Source organism: Oryctolagus cuniculus, chromosome 11 (genome assembly GCF_964237555.1).
Source record: "Oryctolagus cuniculus chromosome 11, mOryCun1.1, whole genome shotgun sequence".
NCBI classification, from domain to species: domain Eukaryota; kingdom Metazoa; phylum Chordata; class Mammalia; order Lagomorpha; family Leporidae; genus Oryctolagus; species Oryctolagus cuniculus.
Window position 1 is genome coordinate 70,639,789 of NC_091442.1, and position 13,600 is coordinate 70,653,388.

Below are 13,600 nucleotides of genomic sequence, written 5' to 3' on the forward strand. Positions count from 1 at the left end.
TGAACATAGGAAGCTATAAAGGACTTTAGACAGGTGTCCAGCATTCATGAATGTTGCAGAGGGATTCTTGCATCACTTGAGATATTTGAGTTTCTTTCCTCTGAGGTCTTTTGTGACTCAGATTGTAGCCCAAATATAAATGGCAAAGGCCCACATCAGTTTCACCACTGAAGATGCCCCTCATTGACACCCCCAGAGTTTCAACTATTGTTTAAGTAGCCTCACAACTTGGAAATTACTTCTTATAAATAACTGACCAACTTTAGCTTGGGGGGAAAACCTTATTCACTGAATGATAAAGATCTAAGACTTCGACAATATAATCATATTATTAGATAATAGCATATCATCAAATTTTTTTTTAAAAAAAGATACAGGCTAGACTCAGCTACATGGTACACAGCACCTTTCTAAAAATTTGGTAATCTGGGTCAGCATCGTGGCACAGATTAAGCCACCATTTGCAATGCCGCATCCCAGAAGCTCATCTTCCAACTTAGCCCCCTGGCAATGTGCCTGGAAAAACATTGGAACATGGCCCAATTTGGGCTCCCACCATCCAAGGGGAGAGCCTGATGGAGTTCAAGGTTTCTGGCTTTGGTCTGGCCCAGCCCCAGCTGTGGCAGCCATTTAGGGAGTGAAGCAACAGATGAATCAACCTGTCTATCTCTCTCTCTTTCACCCCCCAACTCCTCCTCCTCCTTCCCTCTCTCTGCCTTTCAAATAAATCTTTAAAAACAAATAAATAATAAAATTAAAATTCAGTAACAGTTTGGCACAATGGTTGTCATTTGGGACACCTGCATCCCACATTGGAGCGCTTGGGTTCAGGTTCCTGTTCCACTTATGAATCAAGCTTCCTGATAATGCACATTCTAAGAGGCATCAAGTGATGGCCTATGTGTTTGGGTCCCTGCCACCCACTTGGGAGATGCAGATTGAGTTCTGGGCTCCTGTTTTCAGCTTGACCCAACCCTGACTATTGCAGACATTTGGGGAATGAACCAGCAGATGGAAGATTTCCGTGTGTGTGTGTGTGTGTGTAATAAAATGCAAATGGACTTTTAAAAAAGATAACGGTTTTCTCACTAGAGTAGGAAAACAATTTTAGTAAGATCAGAAGCAGACGGACACATCAATCAGCTGGTTCAACAATGGGAAGCTATTGATCTGAGCTTCTGACTAGGGGGGAGAGGATGAAAAATGGGATTGGCCTGGGATATACAGAATTCAAATAGAAGGGATACGAAGATGGAGAGCAGGGGGAGTAGACAACTCCAGTCTTTCTGGCTGGAACAGCTGACAGACAAGGTTTCATTCACTGGGTTTCTAGAGAAAGGGCAAATTAAAGAAAGAAAACGATGGATTTGGTTGGGGTTATTCTGAGACAGAGGTCCAGGAAGCTGTGAAGCTGTGGAGCTGAGCAGAGACAACGGAGCTGCAATATGGATTATGTACTAATCATCTTAGTGACAGTCACAGAGATCACAAGTGAGGATGACTCATTCAGAGAAAGGATGGCCAGGATGATCTCATGCAGAGAAAGAATGTTGCATGCAAAGAGAAGTTTACAAAAAGAAGCAAAGACATCTAAACAGTCAACATAGTAAAGTGGCGTTGTTAGGGCAGTTTCTACAGAGTATAGTGGAAACAGAAAAGAAGGTGTGGTCAGCTCTACTTGGAATGCTCTGGAAGTTTTATAAAAGAAACTGATGTTTAAATTGAGTGTTTTAAGCAGATTGGATTCTCATCATATAAGGAAGGATCATGGCAAACAGAAGGCATAACTGAAGAATGGCATGGAAATGTGGAGAAGCACAAAATGTTTGGGAAAGCACAAATAGTTTAGAATTGCAGGAAGGGCCAGCGCCGCGGCTCACTAGGCAATCCTCCGCCTGCGGTGCTGGCACCTCAGGTTCTAGTCCCGGTTGAGGTGCCCGATTCTGTCACGGTTGCTCCTCTTCCAGTCCAGCTCTCTGCTGTGGCCCTGGAAGGCAGTGGAGGATGGCCCAGTTTCTTGGGCCCTGTACCCACATGGGAGACCAGGAGGAAGCACCTGGTTCCTGGCTTCGGATGGGCACAGCGTGCCAGCCGTAGTGGCCATTTGGGGGGTGAACCAATGGAAAAAGGAAGACCTTTCTCTCTGTCTCTCTCTCTCTCTCTCTCTCTCTCTCTCTCACTGTCTAACTATGCCTGTCAAAAAAAAAAAAAAAAAGAATTGTAGAAAGATAGAATAGGCAAAAAGGTAAGAAAAAAATGTCAGGACATGAAGGTAACAGGATAGTCAGAAATTAAATCATTAAAGGTCTTGTGTTCTAGTGCTTAGGAGTTAAGAGTTCATCACTTCTCAACCTAAGTTTCATTTAATGGAAAATGGATATAACAATGCATACTCTGAGGATTACAGATAATATGTGTCAAATCTTTAGCAAAATACCTAGAAAGCAGATGTAAAATAAACATTAGTTATTACATTGCCAGAAATCTCACTGTGGCCTCAAGGTGGAAGACAGGTTGAAAGTGTAGAAATAGGGGTGCAATACAGACCACATGCAGAGGACCTGTGAAACCACTGGAACAGTTGAGGTGAGGCAATAAAGAGTAGGGCCAGATCTGAGGGGAAACAATGGAGCAGAGAGCAAGCGAGCAAGCTGAGACACATTGAGGAGGTAAAATCAACCACCAGGGAGCTGGAGGCAGGGAGAATTGGGAAACAGTGGTGTCAAGATGGAATCTCCAACATTTGGCCTACATGCTCGGGTGCCACCATCTGTTACATTGCGGGACACTCTTAGAATGTATTAGTGAGGTAGTGAGCGCAGGTTGAGATTTGGAATTGAGGAAGATTGTAGAATACAGTGAAATAGTTGGATATAAAGGGATGGAGCTCAGGAGAAAAACCTGGTCTCTTCTAGCAGAGGAGGGGTTGTCTTGGTGACTTCACAGAACAAGAAGAGTATTGGACCAGAACAGAGTTCAGAACTGTGAACACTCAAGGAGAGGTAGAGAAAGAAGACTGAGCTTAAAAATACAGTTGGTTCTCAGTATTCATGGCAGTTGTGTTCTCCAAGTTACCATGAGTGCTGAATTAGCAAACACTGAGCCATTTCTCTAAAGGACAAATAGAGTTATGTTCCCACAAGCCTTTTGTCCCAATATTTCCATCAACTTATCAATGAAAACCTTGTTTTATGGGTACTGATCTTCAGAGATAACTGATTAAATCTATACAGTGGATTTACGATCATTGGATTTGGAGCCAGCAGCACTATAACACATGCGCGAACAGAGCTTACTAACACACGTATGATCCCCAGAAGACACAGTAGGGCTTCTGGTGCTTAGGAACACTGGACAACACTTCATCACTATGCTTGGGGCCAAACAATAAAATCATCAGCAAGAAGCCCCCAAAATGTGAAAAACATGCACTAAACAGTCTGTGATAGGACCACTCATTTATAGTCTGGGAAGTGAAATAAGAAGGCAGGGTGGTCGCTGTGTTCAGCCTCTGCTGAGAACATGCAAGTAGAGCAACTGAAATTTTTTTTACCACCTGACCTATAACAAATGACCACCAGACTCTCTCTCTCTCACTGTCCACTCTGCCTGTCAAAAAAAAAAAAAAAAAAAAAAAAAAAAAAAAAACAAATGACCACCAGACCCCATGTGTGCTGATTTTGGAGTTACTTTAGCATGGGTGAATTCATAAATAAGAGAACCTGCAATAATGATTATTATTTTTTTGTGTGTGTGTATTATACATATTTAGAGGAAGGGATGGTCATTCTCAAGAGAAATCAAGACCAGGAGAAGACTATTAATGAAAGGAAAACACAGATAGTAGCATCCACTTCTCACAGAGCTCAAGTGGCATGAAGACTGCAGACTCCATTGGATGCTCTGAATTCATCAGAGCACTTTCTTTTTTTTTTTCTTTTTGTTTTTAACTTTTATGTAATGAATATAAATTTCCAAAGCACAGCTTATGGATTACAATGGCTTCCCCCCCATAACTTCCCTCCCACCCGCAACCCTCCCCTTTCCCTCTCCCTCCCCCCTTCCATTCACATCAAGATTCATTTTCGATTCTCTTTATATACAGAAGATCAGTTTAGCATATATTAAGTAAAGATTTCAACAGTTTGCACCCACATAGAAACATAAAGTGAAAAATAATGTTTGGGACATGCTCAAGCTGACTTGCCCCAAATGGTAGAGTTAGAAACATACCAGGGGATTCCAATTCAATCCCATCAAGGTGGCATGTACCAATGCCATCTCACTATTCCAAGTGATCAATTTCAGTTCACAATTGATCATAATGAAAGGACTAAGAGTCAAAGGGAGCACATAAACAAGTCTAGTACCTGCTAACACTAACCGATAGAATAAATAAAGGGGAGAGTGATCCAACATGGGAAGTGAGATACTCAGCAGACTCATAGAATGGCAGATGTCCTAAATAGCACTCTGGCCTCAGAATCAGCCCTAAAGGCATTCGGATCTGGCTGAAAAGCCCATGAGAGTATTTCAGGCATGGAAAGCCAAGACACTCTGGCAAAAGATCTCCGCAAGTGAGATCCCAGTGGAAAGAACAGGTCTTCAAAGAAGGAGGTACCTTTCTCTGAAGGGAGGAGAGAACCTCCACTTTGACTATGACCTTGTCTAAACAAGATAAGAATCGGAGAACTCAGAGGGCTTCCATAGCCTTGGAAACTCATGACTGGAGCATAGGGAGATTACTGATGCCATAGACAGGAGTGTCAATTGGTAAAGTCAACAACAGGAGTCACTGTGCACTTACTCCTCATGTAGGATCTCTGTCCTTAATGTGCTGTGCATTGAGATTTAATGCTATAATGAGTACTCAAACAATATATTTCACTTTGTGTTTCTATGGGGGTGCAAACTGTTGAAATCTTTACTTAATGCATACTAAACTGATCCTCTGTAAAAAAAAAAAAAAAAGAAGAAGAAATTATCAATTCCCAACTTGACTCTCACTGGGATTAAACATGACAATAGGTCTGATCTGATTTCATCATCATTTAAAAAAAATCATCTATTATTTTTCACTTTATGTTTCTGTGTGGGAGCAAACTGTTGAAATCCTTACTTAATGTATACTAAGCTGATCTTCTGTATATTAAGATAATCGAAAATGAATCTTGATGTAAATGGAAGGGGAGAGGGAGTGGGAAAGGGGAGGGTTGTGGGTGGGAGGGACGGTATGGGGGGGAAGCCATTGTAATCCATAAATCGTACTTTGGAAATTTATATTCATTAAATAAAAGTTAAAAAAAAAGAAAAATAATGTTTGAGTGCTAGTTATAGCATTAATTCACATTGAACAGCACATTAAGGACAGAGATCCTACATGAGGAGTACGTGCACAGTGACTCCTGTTGTTGACTTAACAAATTGACACTCCTGTTTATGGCATCAGTAATCTCCCTATGATCCAGTCATGAGTTTCCAAGGCTATGGAACCCTTTTGAGTTCTCCGACTCTTATCTTATTTAGACAAGGTCATAGTCAAAGTGGAAGTTCTCTCCTCCCTTCAGAGAAAGGTACCTCCTTCTTTGATGACCTGTTCTTTTCACTGGGATCTCACTCACGGAGATCTTTCATGTAGGTTTGGTTTGTTTTTTTTTTTTTTTTTTTTTTTTTTTTTTTTTTTTTTTTTTTTTTTTTTGCCAGAGTGTCTTGGCTTTCCATGCCTGTAACACTCTCATGGGCTTTTCAGCCAGATCCGCGTGCCTTTAGGGCTGATTCTGAGGCCAGAGTGCTGTTTAGGACATCTGCCATTCTATGGGTCTGCTGTGTATCTCATTTCCCATGTTGGATCATTCTCTCCCTTTTTTATTCTACCAGCTAGTATTTGCAGACACTAGTCTTGTTTATGTGCTCCCTTTGGCTCTTAGTCCTATCATTATGATCAATTGTGAACAGAAATTGATCACCGGGACTAGTGAGATGGCATTTGTACATGCCACCTTGATGGGATTGAATTGGAATCCCCTGGTATGTTTCTAACTCTACCGTTTGAGGTAAGTCAGCTTGAGCATGTCCCGAATTGCACATCTCTTCCCTCTCTTACTCCCACTCTTATATTTAACAGGGATCACTTTTCAGTTAAGTTTCAACACTTGAGAATAACTGTGTATTGATTACAGTATTCAACCAAAAGTATTAAGTAGAACAACTAAACAAAAAAAAAATACTAAGAGGGATAACATATTAAGTTGTTCATCTACAGTCAGGGCAAGGGCTGATCAAGTCACCGTTTCTCATAGTGTTCATTTCACTTTAACAGGTTTCCTTTTTGGTGCTCAGTTAGTTGTCACCGATCAGGGAGAACATATGGTATTTGTCCCTTTGGGACTGGCTTATTTCACTCAGCATCAGAGCACTTTCATGGGAGTGGCTGAAGCAGGCACTGGGTGCTGTGAATTGAGGGTCCATTGGCAGCTGAAGGAGTGGAGGGAGATGACACAGACTTGTTTAAGCAAGTTGGGTTGTGCTATCCCAAGAAGCATATATTCTCCATGGAAATGGAAGTTTTGTAGAGTGGGGATTTTCTTCTCTTATGTTTGTTGTGGCTTATCAGCACTTAGAATGGTACCTACAACATGTCTCAACCCAAACCTGCTCCCAGTGGGATTGGTGTGATAGAGCTTGGAGAGGCTTTACAGAGAAAACAGAAGCCAGCCAGGTGGTGTACAGCCATGCCGAGCCAGCTAGTGGAAGAATTATGCTGGAAACCCAAGACTCTGCTCTTACTTCAGAATTTCTTTTTCCATAGAGTGGGACTTAAGATAGGAGACAAATGGAAATGAATGGGAGTAAAACTCTTTTTGCATTACAATGAAAATAAGGATTTCAGCACATGGAGAGACTGGGTAGGCTTCTGAAGTGAAGAAATAAAAATGCAAAACAGTGCTCAGAGAAGGGCCCCCTTGTATAAAATAAGGATAATCTGGCTAACCCACCTATGGAAAGAACCTGGTGAGCCCGGTCAGGAGGTCTTTTCTGCAGGGTAGCATTACAATGGAACGCCTCTTTTAACGTATTTCCACGTGTACAGATTTCTGCAGCGCTTGCATTTTATTTACTATATATGGCTTTTGTTAAGAGGAAGATCAATAAAAGAAACATTTTGGGAGTAAGCATTTGGTACAGCAGTTAGCATACTGTTTGGGATGTCCACATCCCCTATGAGAGTGCCTGGATTCGAACCCTAGCTCCATTTCCAACTCCAACCTCTTGCTAATGTGCACCCTAGGAGGCAGCAGCTGATGGCTCAGGTATTTGAGTTCCTGCTACCCTCCTGAGGGACCTGGACTGAGTTCTGGGTTTCTGGCTCTATCCTGGCCCAGCCCCAACTATCGCAGGCATTTGTGGGAATGACCCAGCAGATAGAAGATTCCCTCTCTCTCAAATAAATAATATTTTTTTTGACAGGCAGAGTTAGACAGTGAGAGAGAGAGACAGAGAGAAAGGTCTTCCTTCCAAAGGTTCACCCCCCAAAATGGCCGCTACGGCTGACACACTGCGCTGATCCGAAGCCACGAGCCAGGTGCTTCCTCCTGGTCTCCCATGCAGGCACAGGGCCCAAGGACCTGGGCCATCCTCCACTGCCTTCCTGGGCCACAGCAGAGAGCTAGACTGGAAGAGGAGCAACCGGGACAGAATCCGGCGCCCCAACCGGGACTAGAACCCGAGGTGCCGGCACCGCAGGCGGAGGATTGGCCTAGTGAGCCTCAGCTCCAGCCAATAAATTTTTAAAATAAGCATTTTTTATGCTAATGATGAAAAGTCCATCACTGTCAGAATTGTAAATTGCAGTATCCACAAAGTAGAAGATCAGTGGATCTTTGGCCAACACGTGGAATGAGTGCAGTGAGAACACCTGCCACACTCTGGCAAAGCCACTGAAGCTTTCTTCAAACCCCAGAGGAACCCAGAAGGAGAATGGAAGGAGACGGTGTTACTACAGCAAAGTGAAAAAAGAGAAGGTGGTAGGAAAAAACAGAAGGCATTCCCACTGTGGAAGGCCAAGGTTTGCGAAAAACAAACCACAGATAATCCAGGATTTATAATACAGGCACCTACTGAGAAAGAAAATGACTCAGAGGTTTATAGTACCAAGAATAGAGGGTTTCCTGCCCACTCCTCCTCCCACTGCCTTGCCCAAGTCCTCACACAAGCATGCATAAGCTGCTCTGCCACACTCCTGTCACAGGCACAGGTTGCAAATTACTGTCCCCCTTGGAGCTGATCTCACCAAGGGCTGCCTGAGGAGCCAATGAGTGAGGAAGGCAAAGAAGCCGCGCACAGCAGCACACTCACAGAAGTGAGTGTTATGCACGCGATGAAAAAGCAACCTCAGACTTCATGCAAGGCACCTCAGGGAAACCCAAAGATGTAGTTCATGCTACATGTAGCTCTTCTCTTAATTAAGCATCGTTCAGTGGCCTGGTGTGAGAATGGGAATCGTGTGACCACGTGTGCACATGTGTCCTACCTGAGGGATCTACTGCACAGCAGTGCTAATTTTTGAGAATAAGCTGGGCAAGAGATGGTTTAGGGGGCTCAGAGAGTCCCTCCTTTTTTTTTTCCAGGCAATAAATTAATAGGATCATCAGTGAGCAAAAAGTTTAGCACGGGCACACAGTATATGGTTTTCAATTCAGATGCCATTTGATAATAATCAGATATTCCTGGTATTGCTTTCTCAGAGATCGGGCAACAAAATTCCTTTACTGGGATTGTTTCAAATGCCCGAATAAGGGACAGGCACTGTAGTGGGGCTGGTGTTATGCTACAGCATCCCACATAGGAGTGCCTGGGATGCTCCACTTCCCATCCAGTTTCCTGCTAATGTGCACCCAGAGGTGGAAGGTAGGCAGCAGGTGACGGCTCAAGTACTTGGGCCCCTGCCACCCATGTGTAAGACCTGGATGGAATTCCAGCTCTTGGCTTTGACCTGGCCCAGTCCTGGCTGTTGCAGGCATTTGAGGAATCCAAGATAAAATTTTTAAAATATCCAAGTAAAACAGGAAACCACCTTCCCTCTCACAGCCCATCCCATGGCCTCTAAATGACGGTGAGCAGATTATAGAAGGTGAAAAAGAACACATCCCTCACCCAGCGGCAGGCTCCTGGGTGCCCCCGTTCTTTCCCTTGCAAGGTGACTCGTGACACGGTCACACTGGTACCAAGCAAAAAAGGTGAGACTTTTGTGCCCAAGATAACAGGCAGGAGCAACTTGGAAGCCCTATGTGAGGGGCCGGCATCGGTCATAGCTGGTAAAGCTGCTGTCGGTGACGCTGTCATCCTGTATCAGCGTCGGTTCAGGTCCTGGCCGCTCCACGTCTGATCCAGCTCCCTGCTGTCGGCCTAGGGAAGCAGTGGAAGATGACCGAAGTGTTTGGGCCCCTGCCCCTGTGTGGGAGGCCCAGAAGAAGCTTCTGGCTCCTGACTTCAGATGGGCCCACCTCCAGCTGTTGCAGCCATTTAGGGAGTGAACTAGTGTATGAAGGACTTTTCTGTGTCTCTCTCTGTCTGTAATTCTACCTCTCAAATAAATAAATAAAACTTTAGCCAGTGCTGTGGCTCATTTGGCTAATCCTCTGCCTACGGCGCCGGCACCCCAGGTTCTAGTCCCAGTTGCTCCTCTTCCAGTCCAGCTCTCTGCTGTGGCCCAGGAAGGCAGTAGAGGATGACCCAGGTCCTTGGGTCCCTGCACCCACATGGGAGACTGGGAGGAAGCACCCGGCTCCTGGCTTTGGATGGGTGTGGCACTGGCCGTGGCGGCCATTTGGGGGGTGAACCAACGGAAGGAAGACCTTTCTCTCTGTCTCTCACTCACTAACTCTGCCCGTCAAAAAATAAAATAAACCTTTAAAAAAATAAATAAAAGATGACGTTTTTAATAGAACAGTGCTGGGACAACTAGGTAGTCAGTTGCAAAAAGGCAACATGGGATCTATAACTAACATAGCCTTCATCAGAATGAATCCAAATAAATCAGACAGAAACATGGGAGGGGTGTAAAAATATGATAAATCACAGGTAAACCTTTCATAACGTCAGAGTAAGGAGTCTTTCTTTTTTTTAAAAAAAGATTTTATTCATTAATTTGAAAGGCAGAGTTAGAGGGAAAGACAGATAGAGAGAGAAAGATCTTCCATACTCTTGCTCACTCCCCAAACGGTTGCAACAGCAGGGGCTGGGCCAGGCCTAAGCCAGAAGCCAGGAATGTCATCCAGGTCTCCTACATGGGTGACAAAGACCCAAGCACTTGGGCCATCCTCCACTGCTTTCCCAGGTGCATTAGCAGGGAGCTGGATCAGAAGTGGAACAACCAGGACTCAAGGTCAGAGGTCATACAGAATGCCAGAGTCACAGGTGGTGGCTTAACCTGCACCATGACGCAGGCTCCAGGAGTCTTTCTAACTAAGGCTCTAAACCCAGGGTCATTAGAGAATAACGCTGCATTCAACTACAGCAACAAAAAGCCTTCTGGGCAGCAAAACAATAGTAACCATAACAATAATACACAACGAGTGGAGTTCAAAGACAAGTGCCAAGCTGGCAGAAGTATCTGAACGCATGCCTCAGTGTCATCTCCCCCGTGCATATGTTTCACAGAAAAAGAATACGAGGCCGGCGCCGCGGCTCACTAGGCTAATCCTCCGCCTGCGGCGCTGGCACACCGGGTTCTAGTCCCGGTCAGGGCACCGGATTCTGTCCTAGTTGCCCCTCTTCCAGGCCAGCTCTCTGCTGTGGCCCAGGAGTGCAGTGGAGGATGGTCCAAGTGCTTGGGCCCTGCACCCCATGGGAGACCAGGATAAGTACCTGGCTCCTGCCATCGGATCAGCGTGGTGCGCCGGCGGCAGCGCGCCGGCCATGGTGGCCATTGGAGGGTGAACCAACGGCAAAGGAAGACCTTTTGCTCTCTCTCACTGTCCACTCTGCCTGTCAAAAAAATTTAAAAAAAAAAATACGAATGCTCTTAAACGTCTGTCAAGTCTCTTGACCTGTCATAAAAAACACCTGGAAAGCAGTGTGTCCTGGGAAACCATTTCTCACCTACTAGGCTGGCAAAATCTAAGAATGTGACAATTCTCCCTGGGAGGGACATGGGGAGAGAGGCTCTCTTATCTCAGTAACTATCAAAAGGGTATTTATCTTTTGGCCTCGCAATCCCACTCTGGCAGTTTACCCTACAGATACAGCTGCATAAGGAAAAAATGCCACTCATGGAATTATAAGATCGCAAGCAACCTACATGTCTGTCTACTAATGGAGACCAGTTAGATAAACTGTGATAGCATCACACAATGGAATACTACGCAGTTCTAAAAAGAGGAAAAAGTGGATGCTTTCTATGTACTGATATGGAAGGGTCGCTGAGATATAAGAGGGGGCAGGGCAGCATAGTTTTTGTGGAAGAAAGGAAGAGAATACAAATATGTTGTATTTGCCTATGTTTGCATTATATTTACTTATTTATTTAAGAGACAAAGAGATAGGAGAGAGTGAGCTCCTATTCACTGGCTCATTCCCCAAATACCTGCAGTGTTGAAAATTGGGCCAGGCCAAAGCCAGGAGCCAGGCACCCAATCTAGGAATCCCACATGAGTAGCAGGAGTCCAACTACTTGAGCCATCAGTATTGCTTTCCAGGGTCCTCATTAGCAGGAAGCTAGCCAGAAGTCAAAGCCAGGTATCAAACCCAGGCACTGTGATATGGGACTTGGGAATCTTAACTACTGGACAAACTCTCAATCCACATATTTGCTTTTTAAAAGCATGAAATGAAGGAACCAGCATTGCCACTAGCGGGTGGGGCAGCCACCTGCAATGCCGACATCTCATATGGGCACTGGTTCTTGTCCTGGCTGCTCCACTTCTGACCCAGCTCCCTGCTGGTGGCCTGGAAAAAACAGCGGAAGATGGCCCAGGTGCTTGGGCCCCGTACCCATGGGAGACCTGAAGGAAGCTCCTGGCTCTTGGCTTCAATGTGGCCATCTAGGGAGTGAACCAGCAGATGGAAGATTTCTTTCTCCATAACTCTTTCAAATAAATAAGTAAATCTTAAAAAAAAGGCATGAGATGAATATACATAAAATTAATAACAGTAGTTATAACTTTATGGGGAGAATCAGAGTGGATAGGAACAAGGATGGAAATAAAATATATGTGTATAAATGTATGAATATACACATGTACACATGTATAAAACCACTTCATATTAATTTTATTTTGAACCAAATATCATTTATTCAAAAAATAAGTGAAAAGCTTAAAGAAATAGGTTACTTAAAAAAGTTTATGGAAATGGAATTAAGACATTTATCTGGTACAAAATTATTTTGAAATCCCAGGCATACATAATATACATGTCCTGTGATTTTTTTGCAGATTCTTTATATACTGAGATTTCAAATAATTTCTGCAGCAAAATAAACATCTTTTAATTTCATTTTCTGTTAAATTTTTGAAATACCCTTATATTGCATTTGGCACAGAATATATATAAACTGAAAAACAGAGACGCTTCTATCTTCACGAAACCACATCCTCAACTGCAGACCTGTCCAAGTCTTGTAGAACTATGCTTCCCTAGGGACGGGCTAGTGAAGCCCTCTTTCCCCTGTAGGAAGGGTTCTCATATGAGAGATGGACAAGAATCTTCTCCCTGAAAAACGGGTCCATTCGAGGAGCCTCAGGCACAGAAATGGAGCCAAGACAGACCTTTGTTAGAAGGGAGCCAGGTCATGAGTGTGTTGGGTATGAGGTAGGGGATAAGCAATCATTGTGATCCACCCCCTGAGAGAGGGAATCGGGGCTTTCCCATGCAGGAGAGCTGAACACAGGGGTCTAGAGTCGGACTGCAGCTTGTGAATTCAGTCTGGCTGCCTCCTGGGTTCGTTTTCTAGAGTCAATCTATGTACCACAGTACTGAAGCCTGAAGCTCCGAAGTCAGTTAGCCATGGCTTCTAGGCCCAAGTGTACCATTCGGATGAGATACAAACTTGGCTTTCTCAGTTTCTGCGACTGTTTCCTCATCTGTAACATACAGGTCGTGAGAGGGAAGATTCCATGAGATTATCCCCGGGTAGGCACTCAGCACAACGCCTGCCTCATGGAAGTCCTCGGTAAATAGGAGTACAGGCCTGAATACGTGGCCTGTACCAAAGGGGGCTCAGTTCTTGTGTGTCTCACCAGGCAGAAACACCATGCACAGGCATTGCAGTTTTGAAGGAAAGATACCAAATCTCTTCACTATCTTCCTCTTATTTTATGTTTCAACTCCTATTTTAAATTTAAAAAGTAAACAGCTTATTTGCACAGCTCCTACAGGAGCCTTATATGAGAAAGTGTGGGTGTGGGTGTGGGTGTGGGTGTGGGTGTGGGTGTGGCAAGTTTTCCAAATGCGCAGATCTGGGGAGCTGCCCCTCATGGAAGGAAACAGGCCACTTAGAACAATGTAACCAGGCCGGCACTGTGGCTCACTTGGCAAATCCTCTGCCTGCGGTGCCGGAATCCCATATGGGTGCCAGGTTCAAGTCCCGGTTGCTCCTATT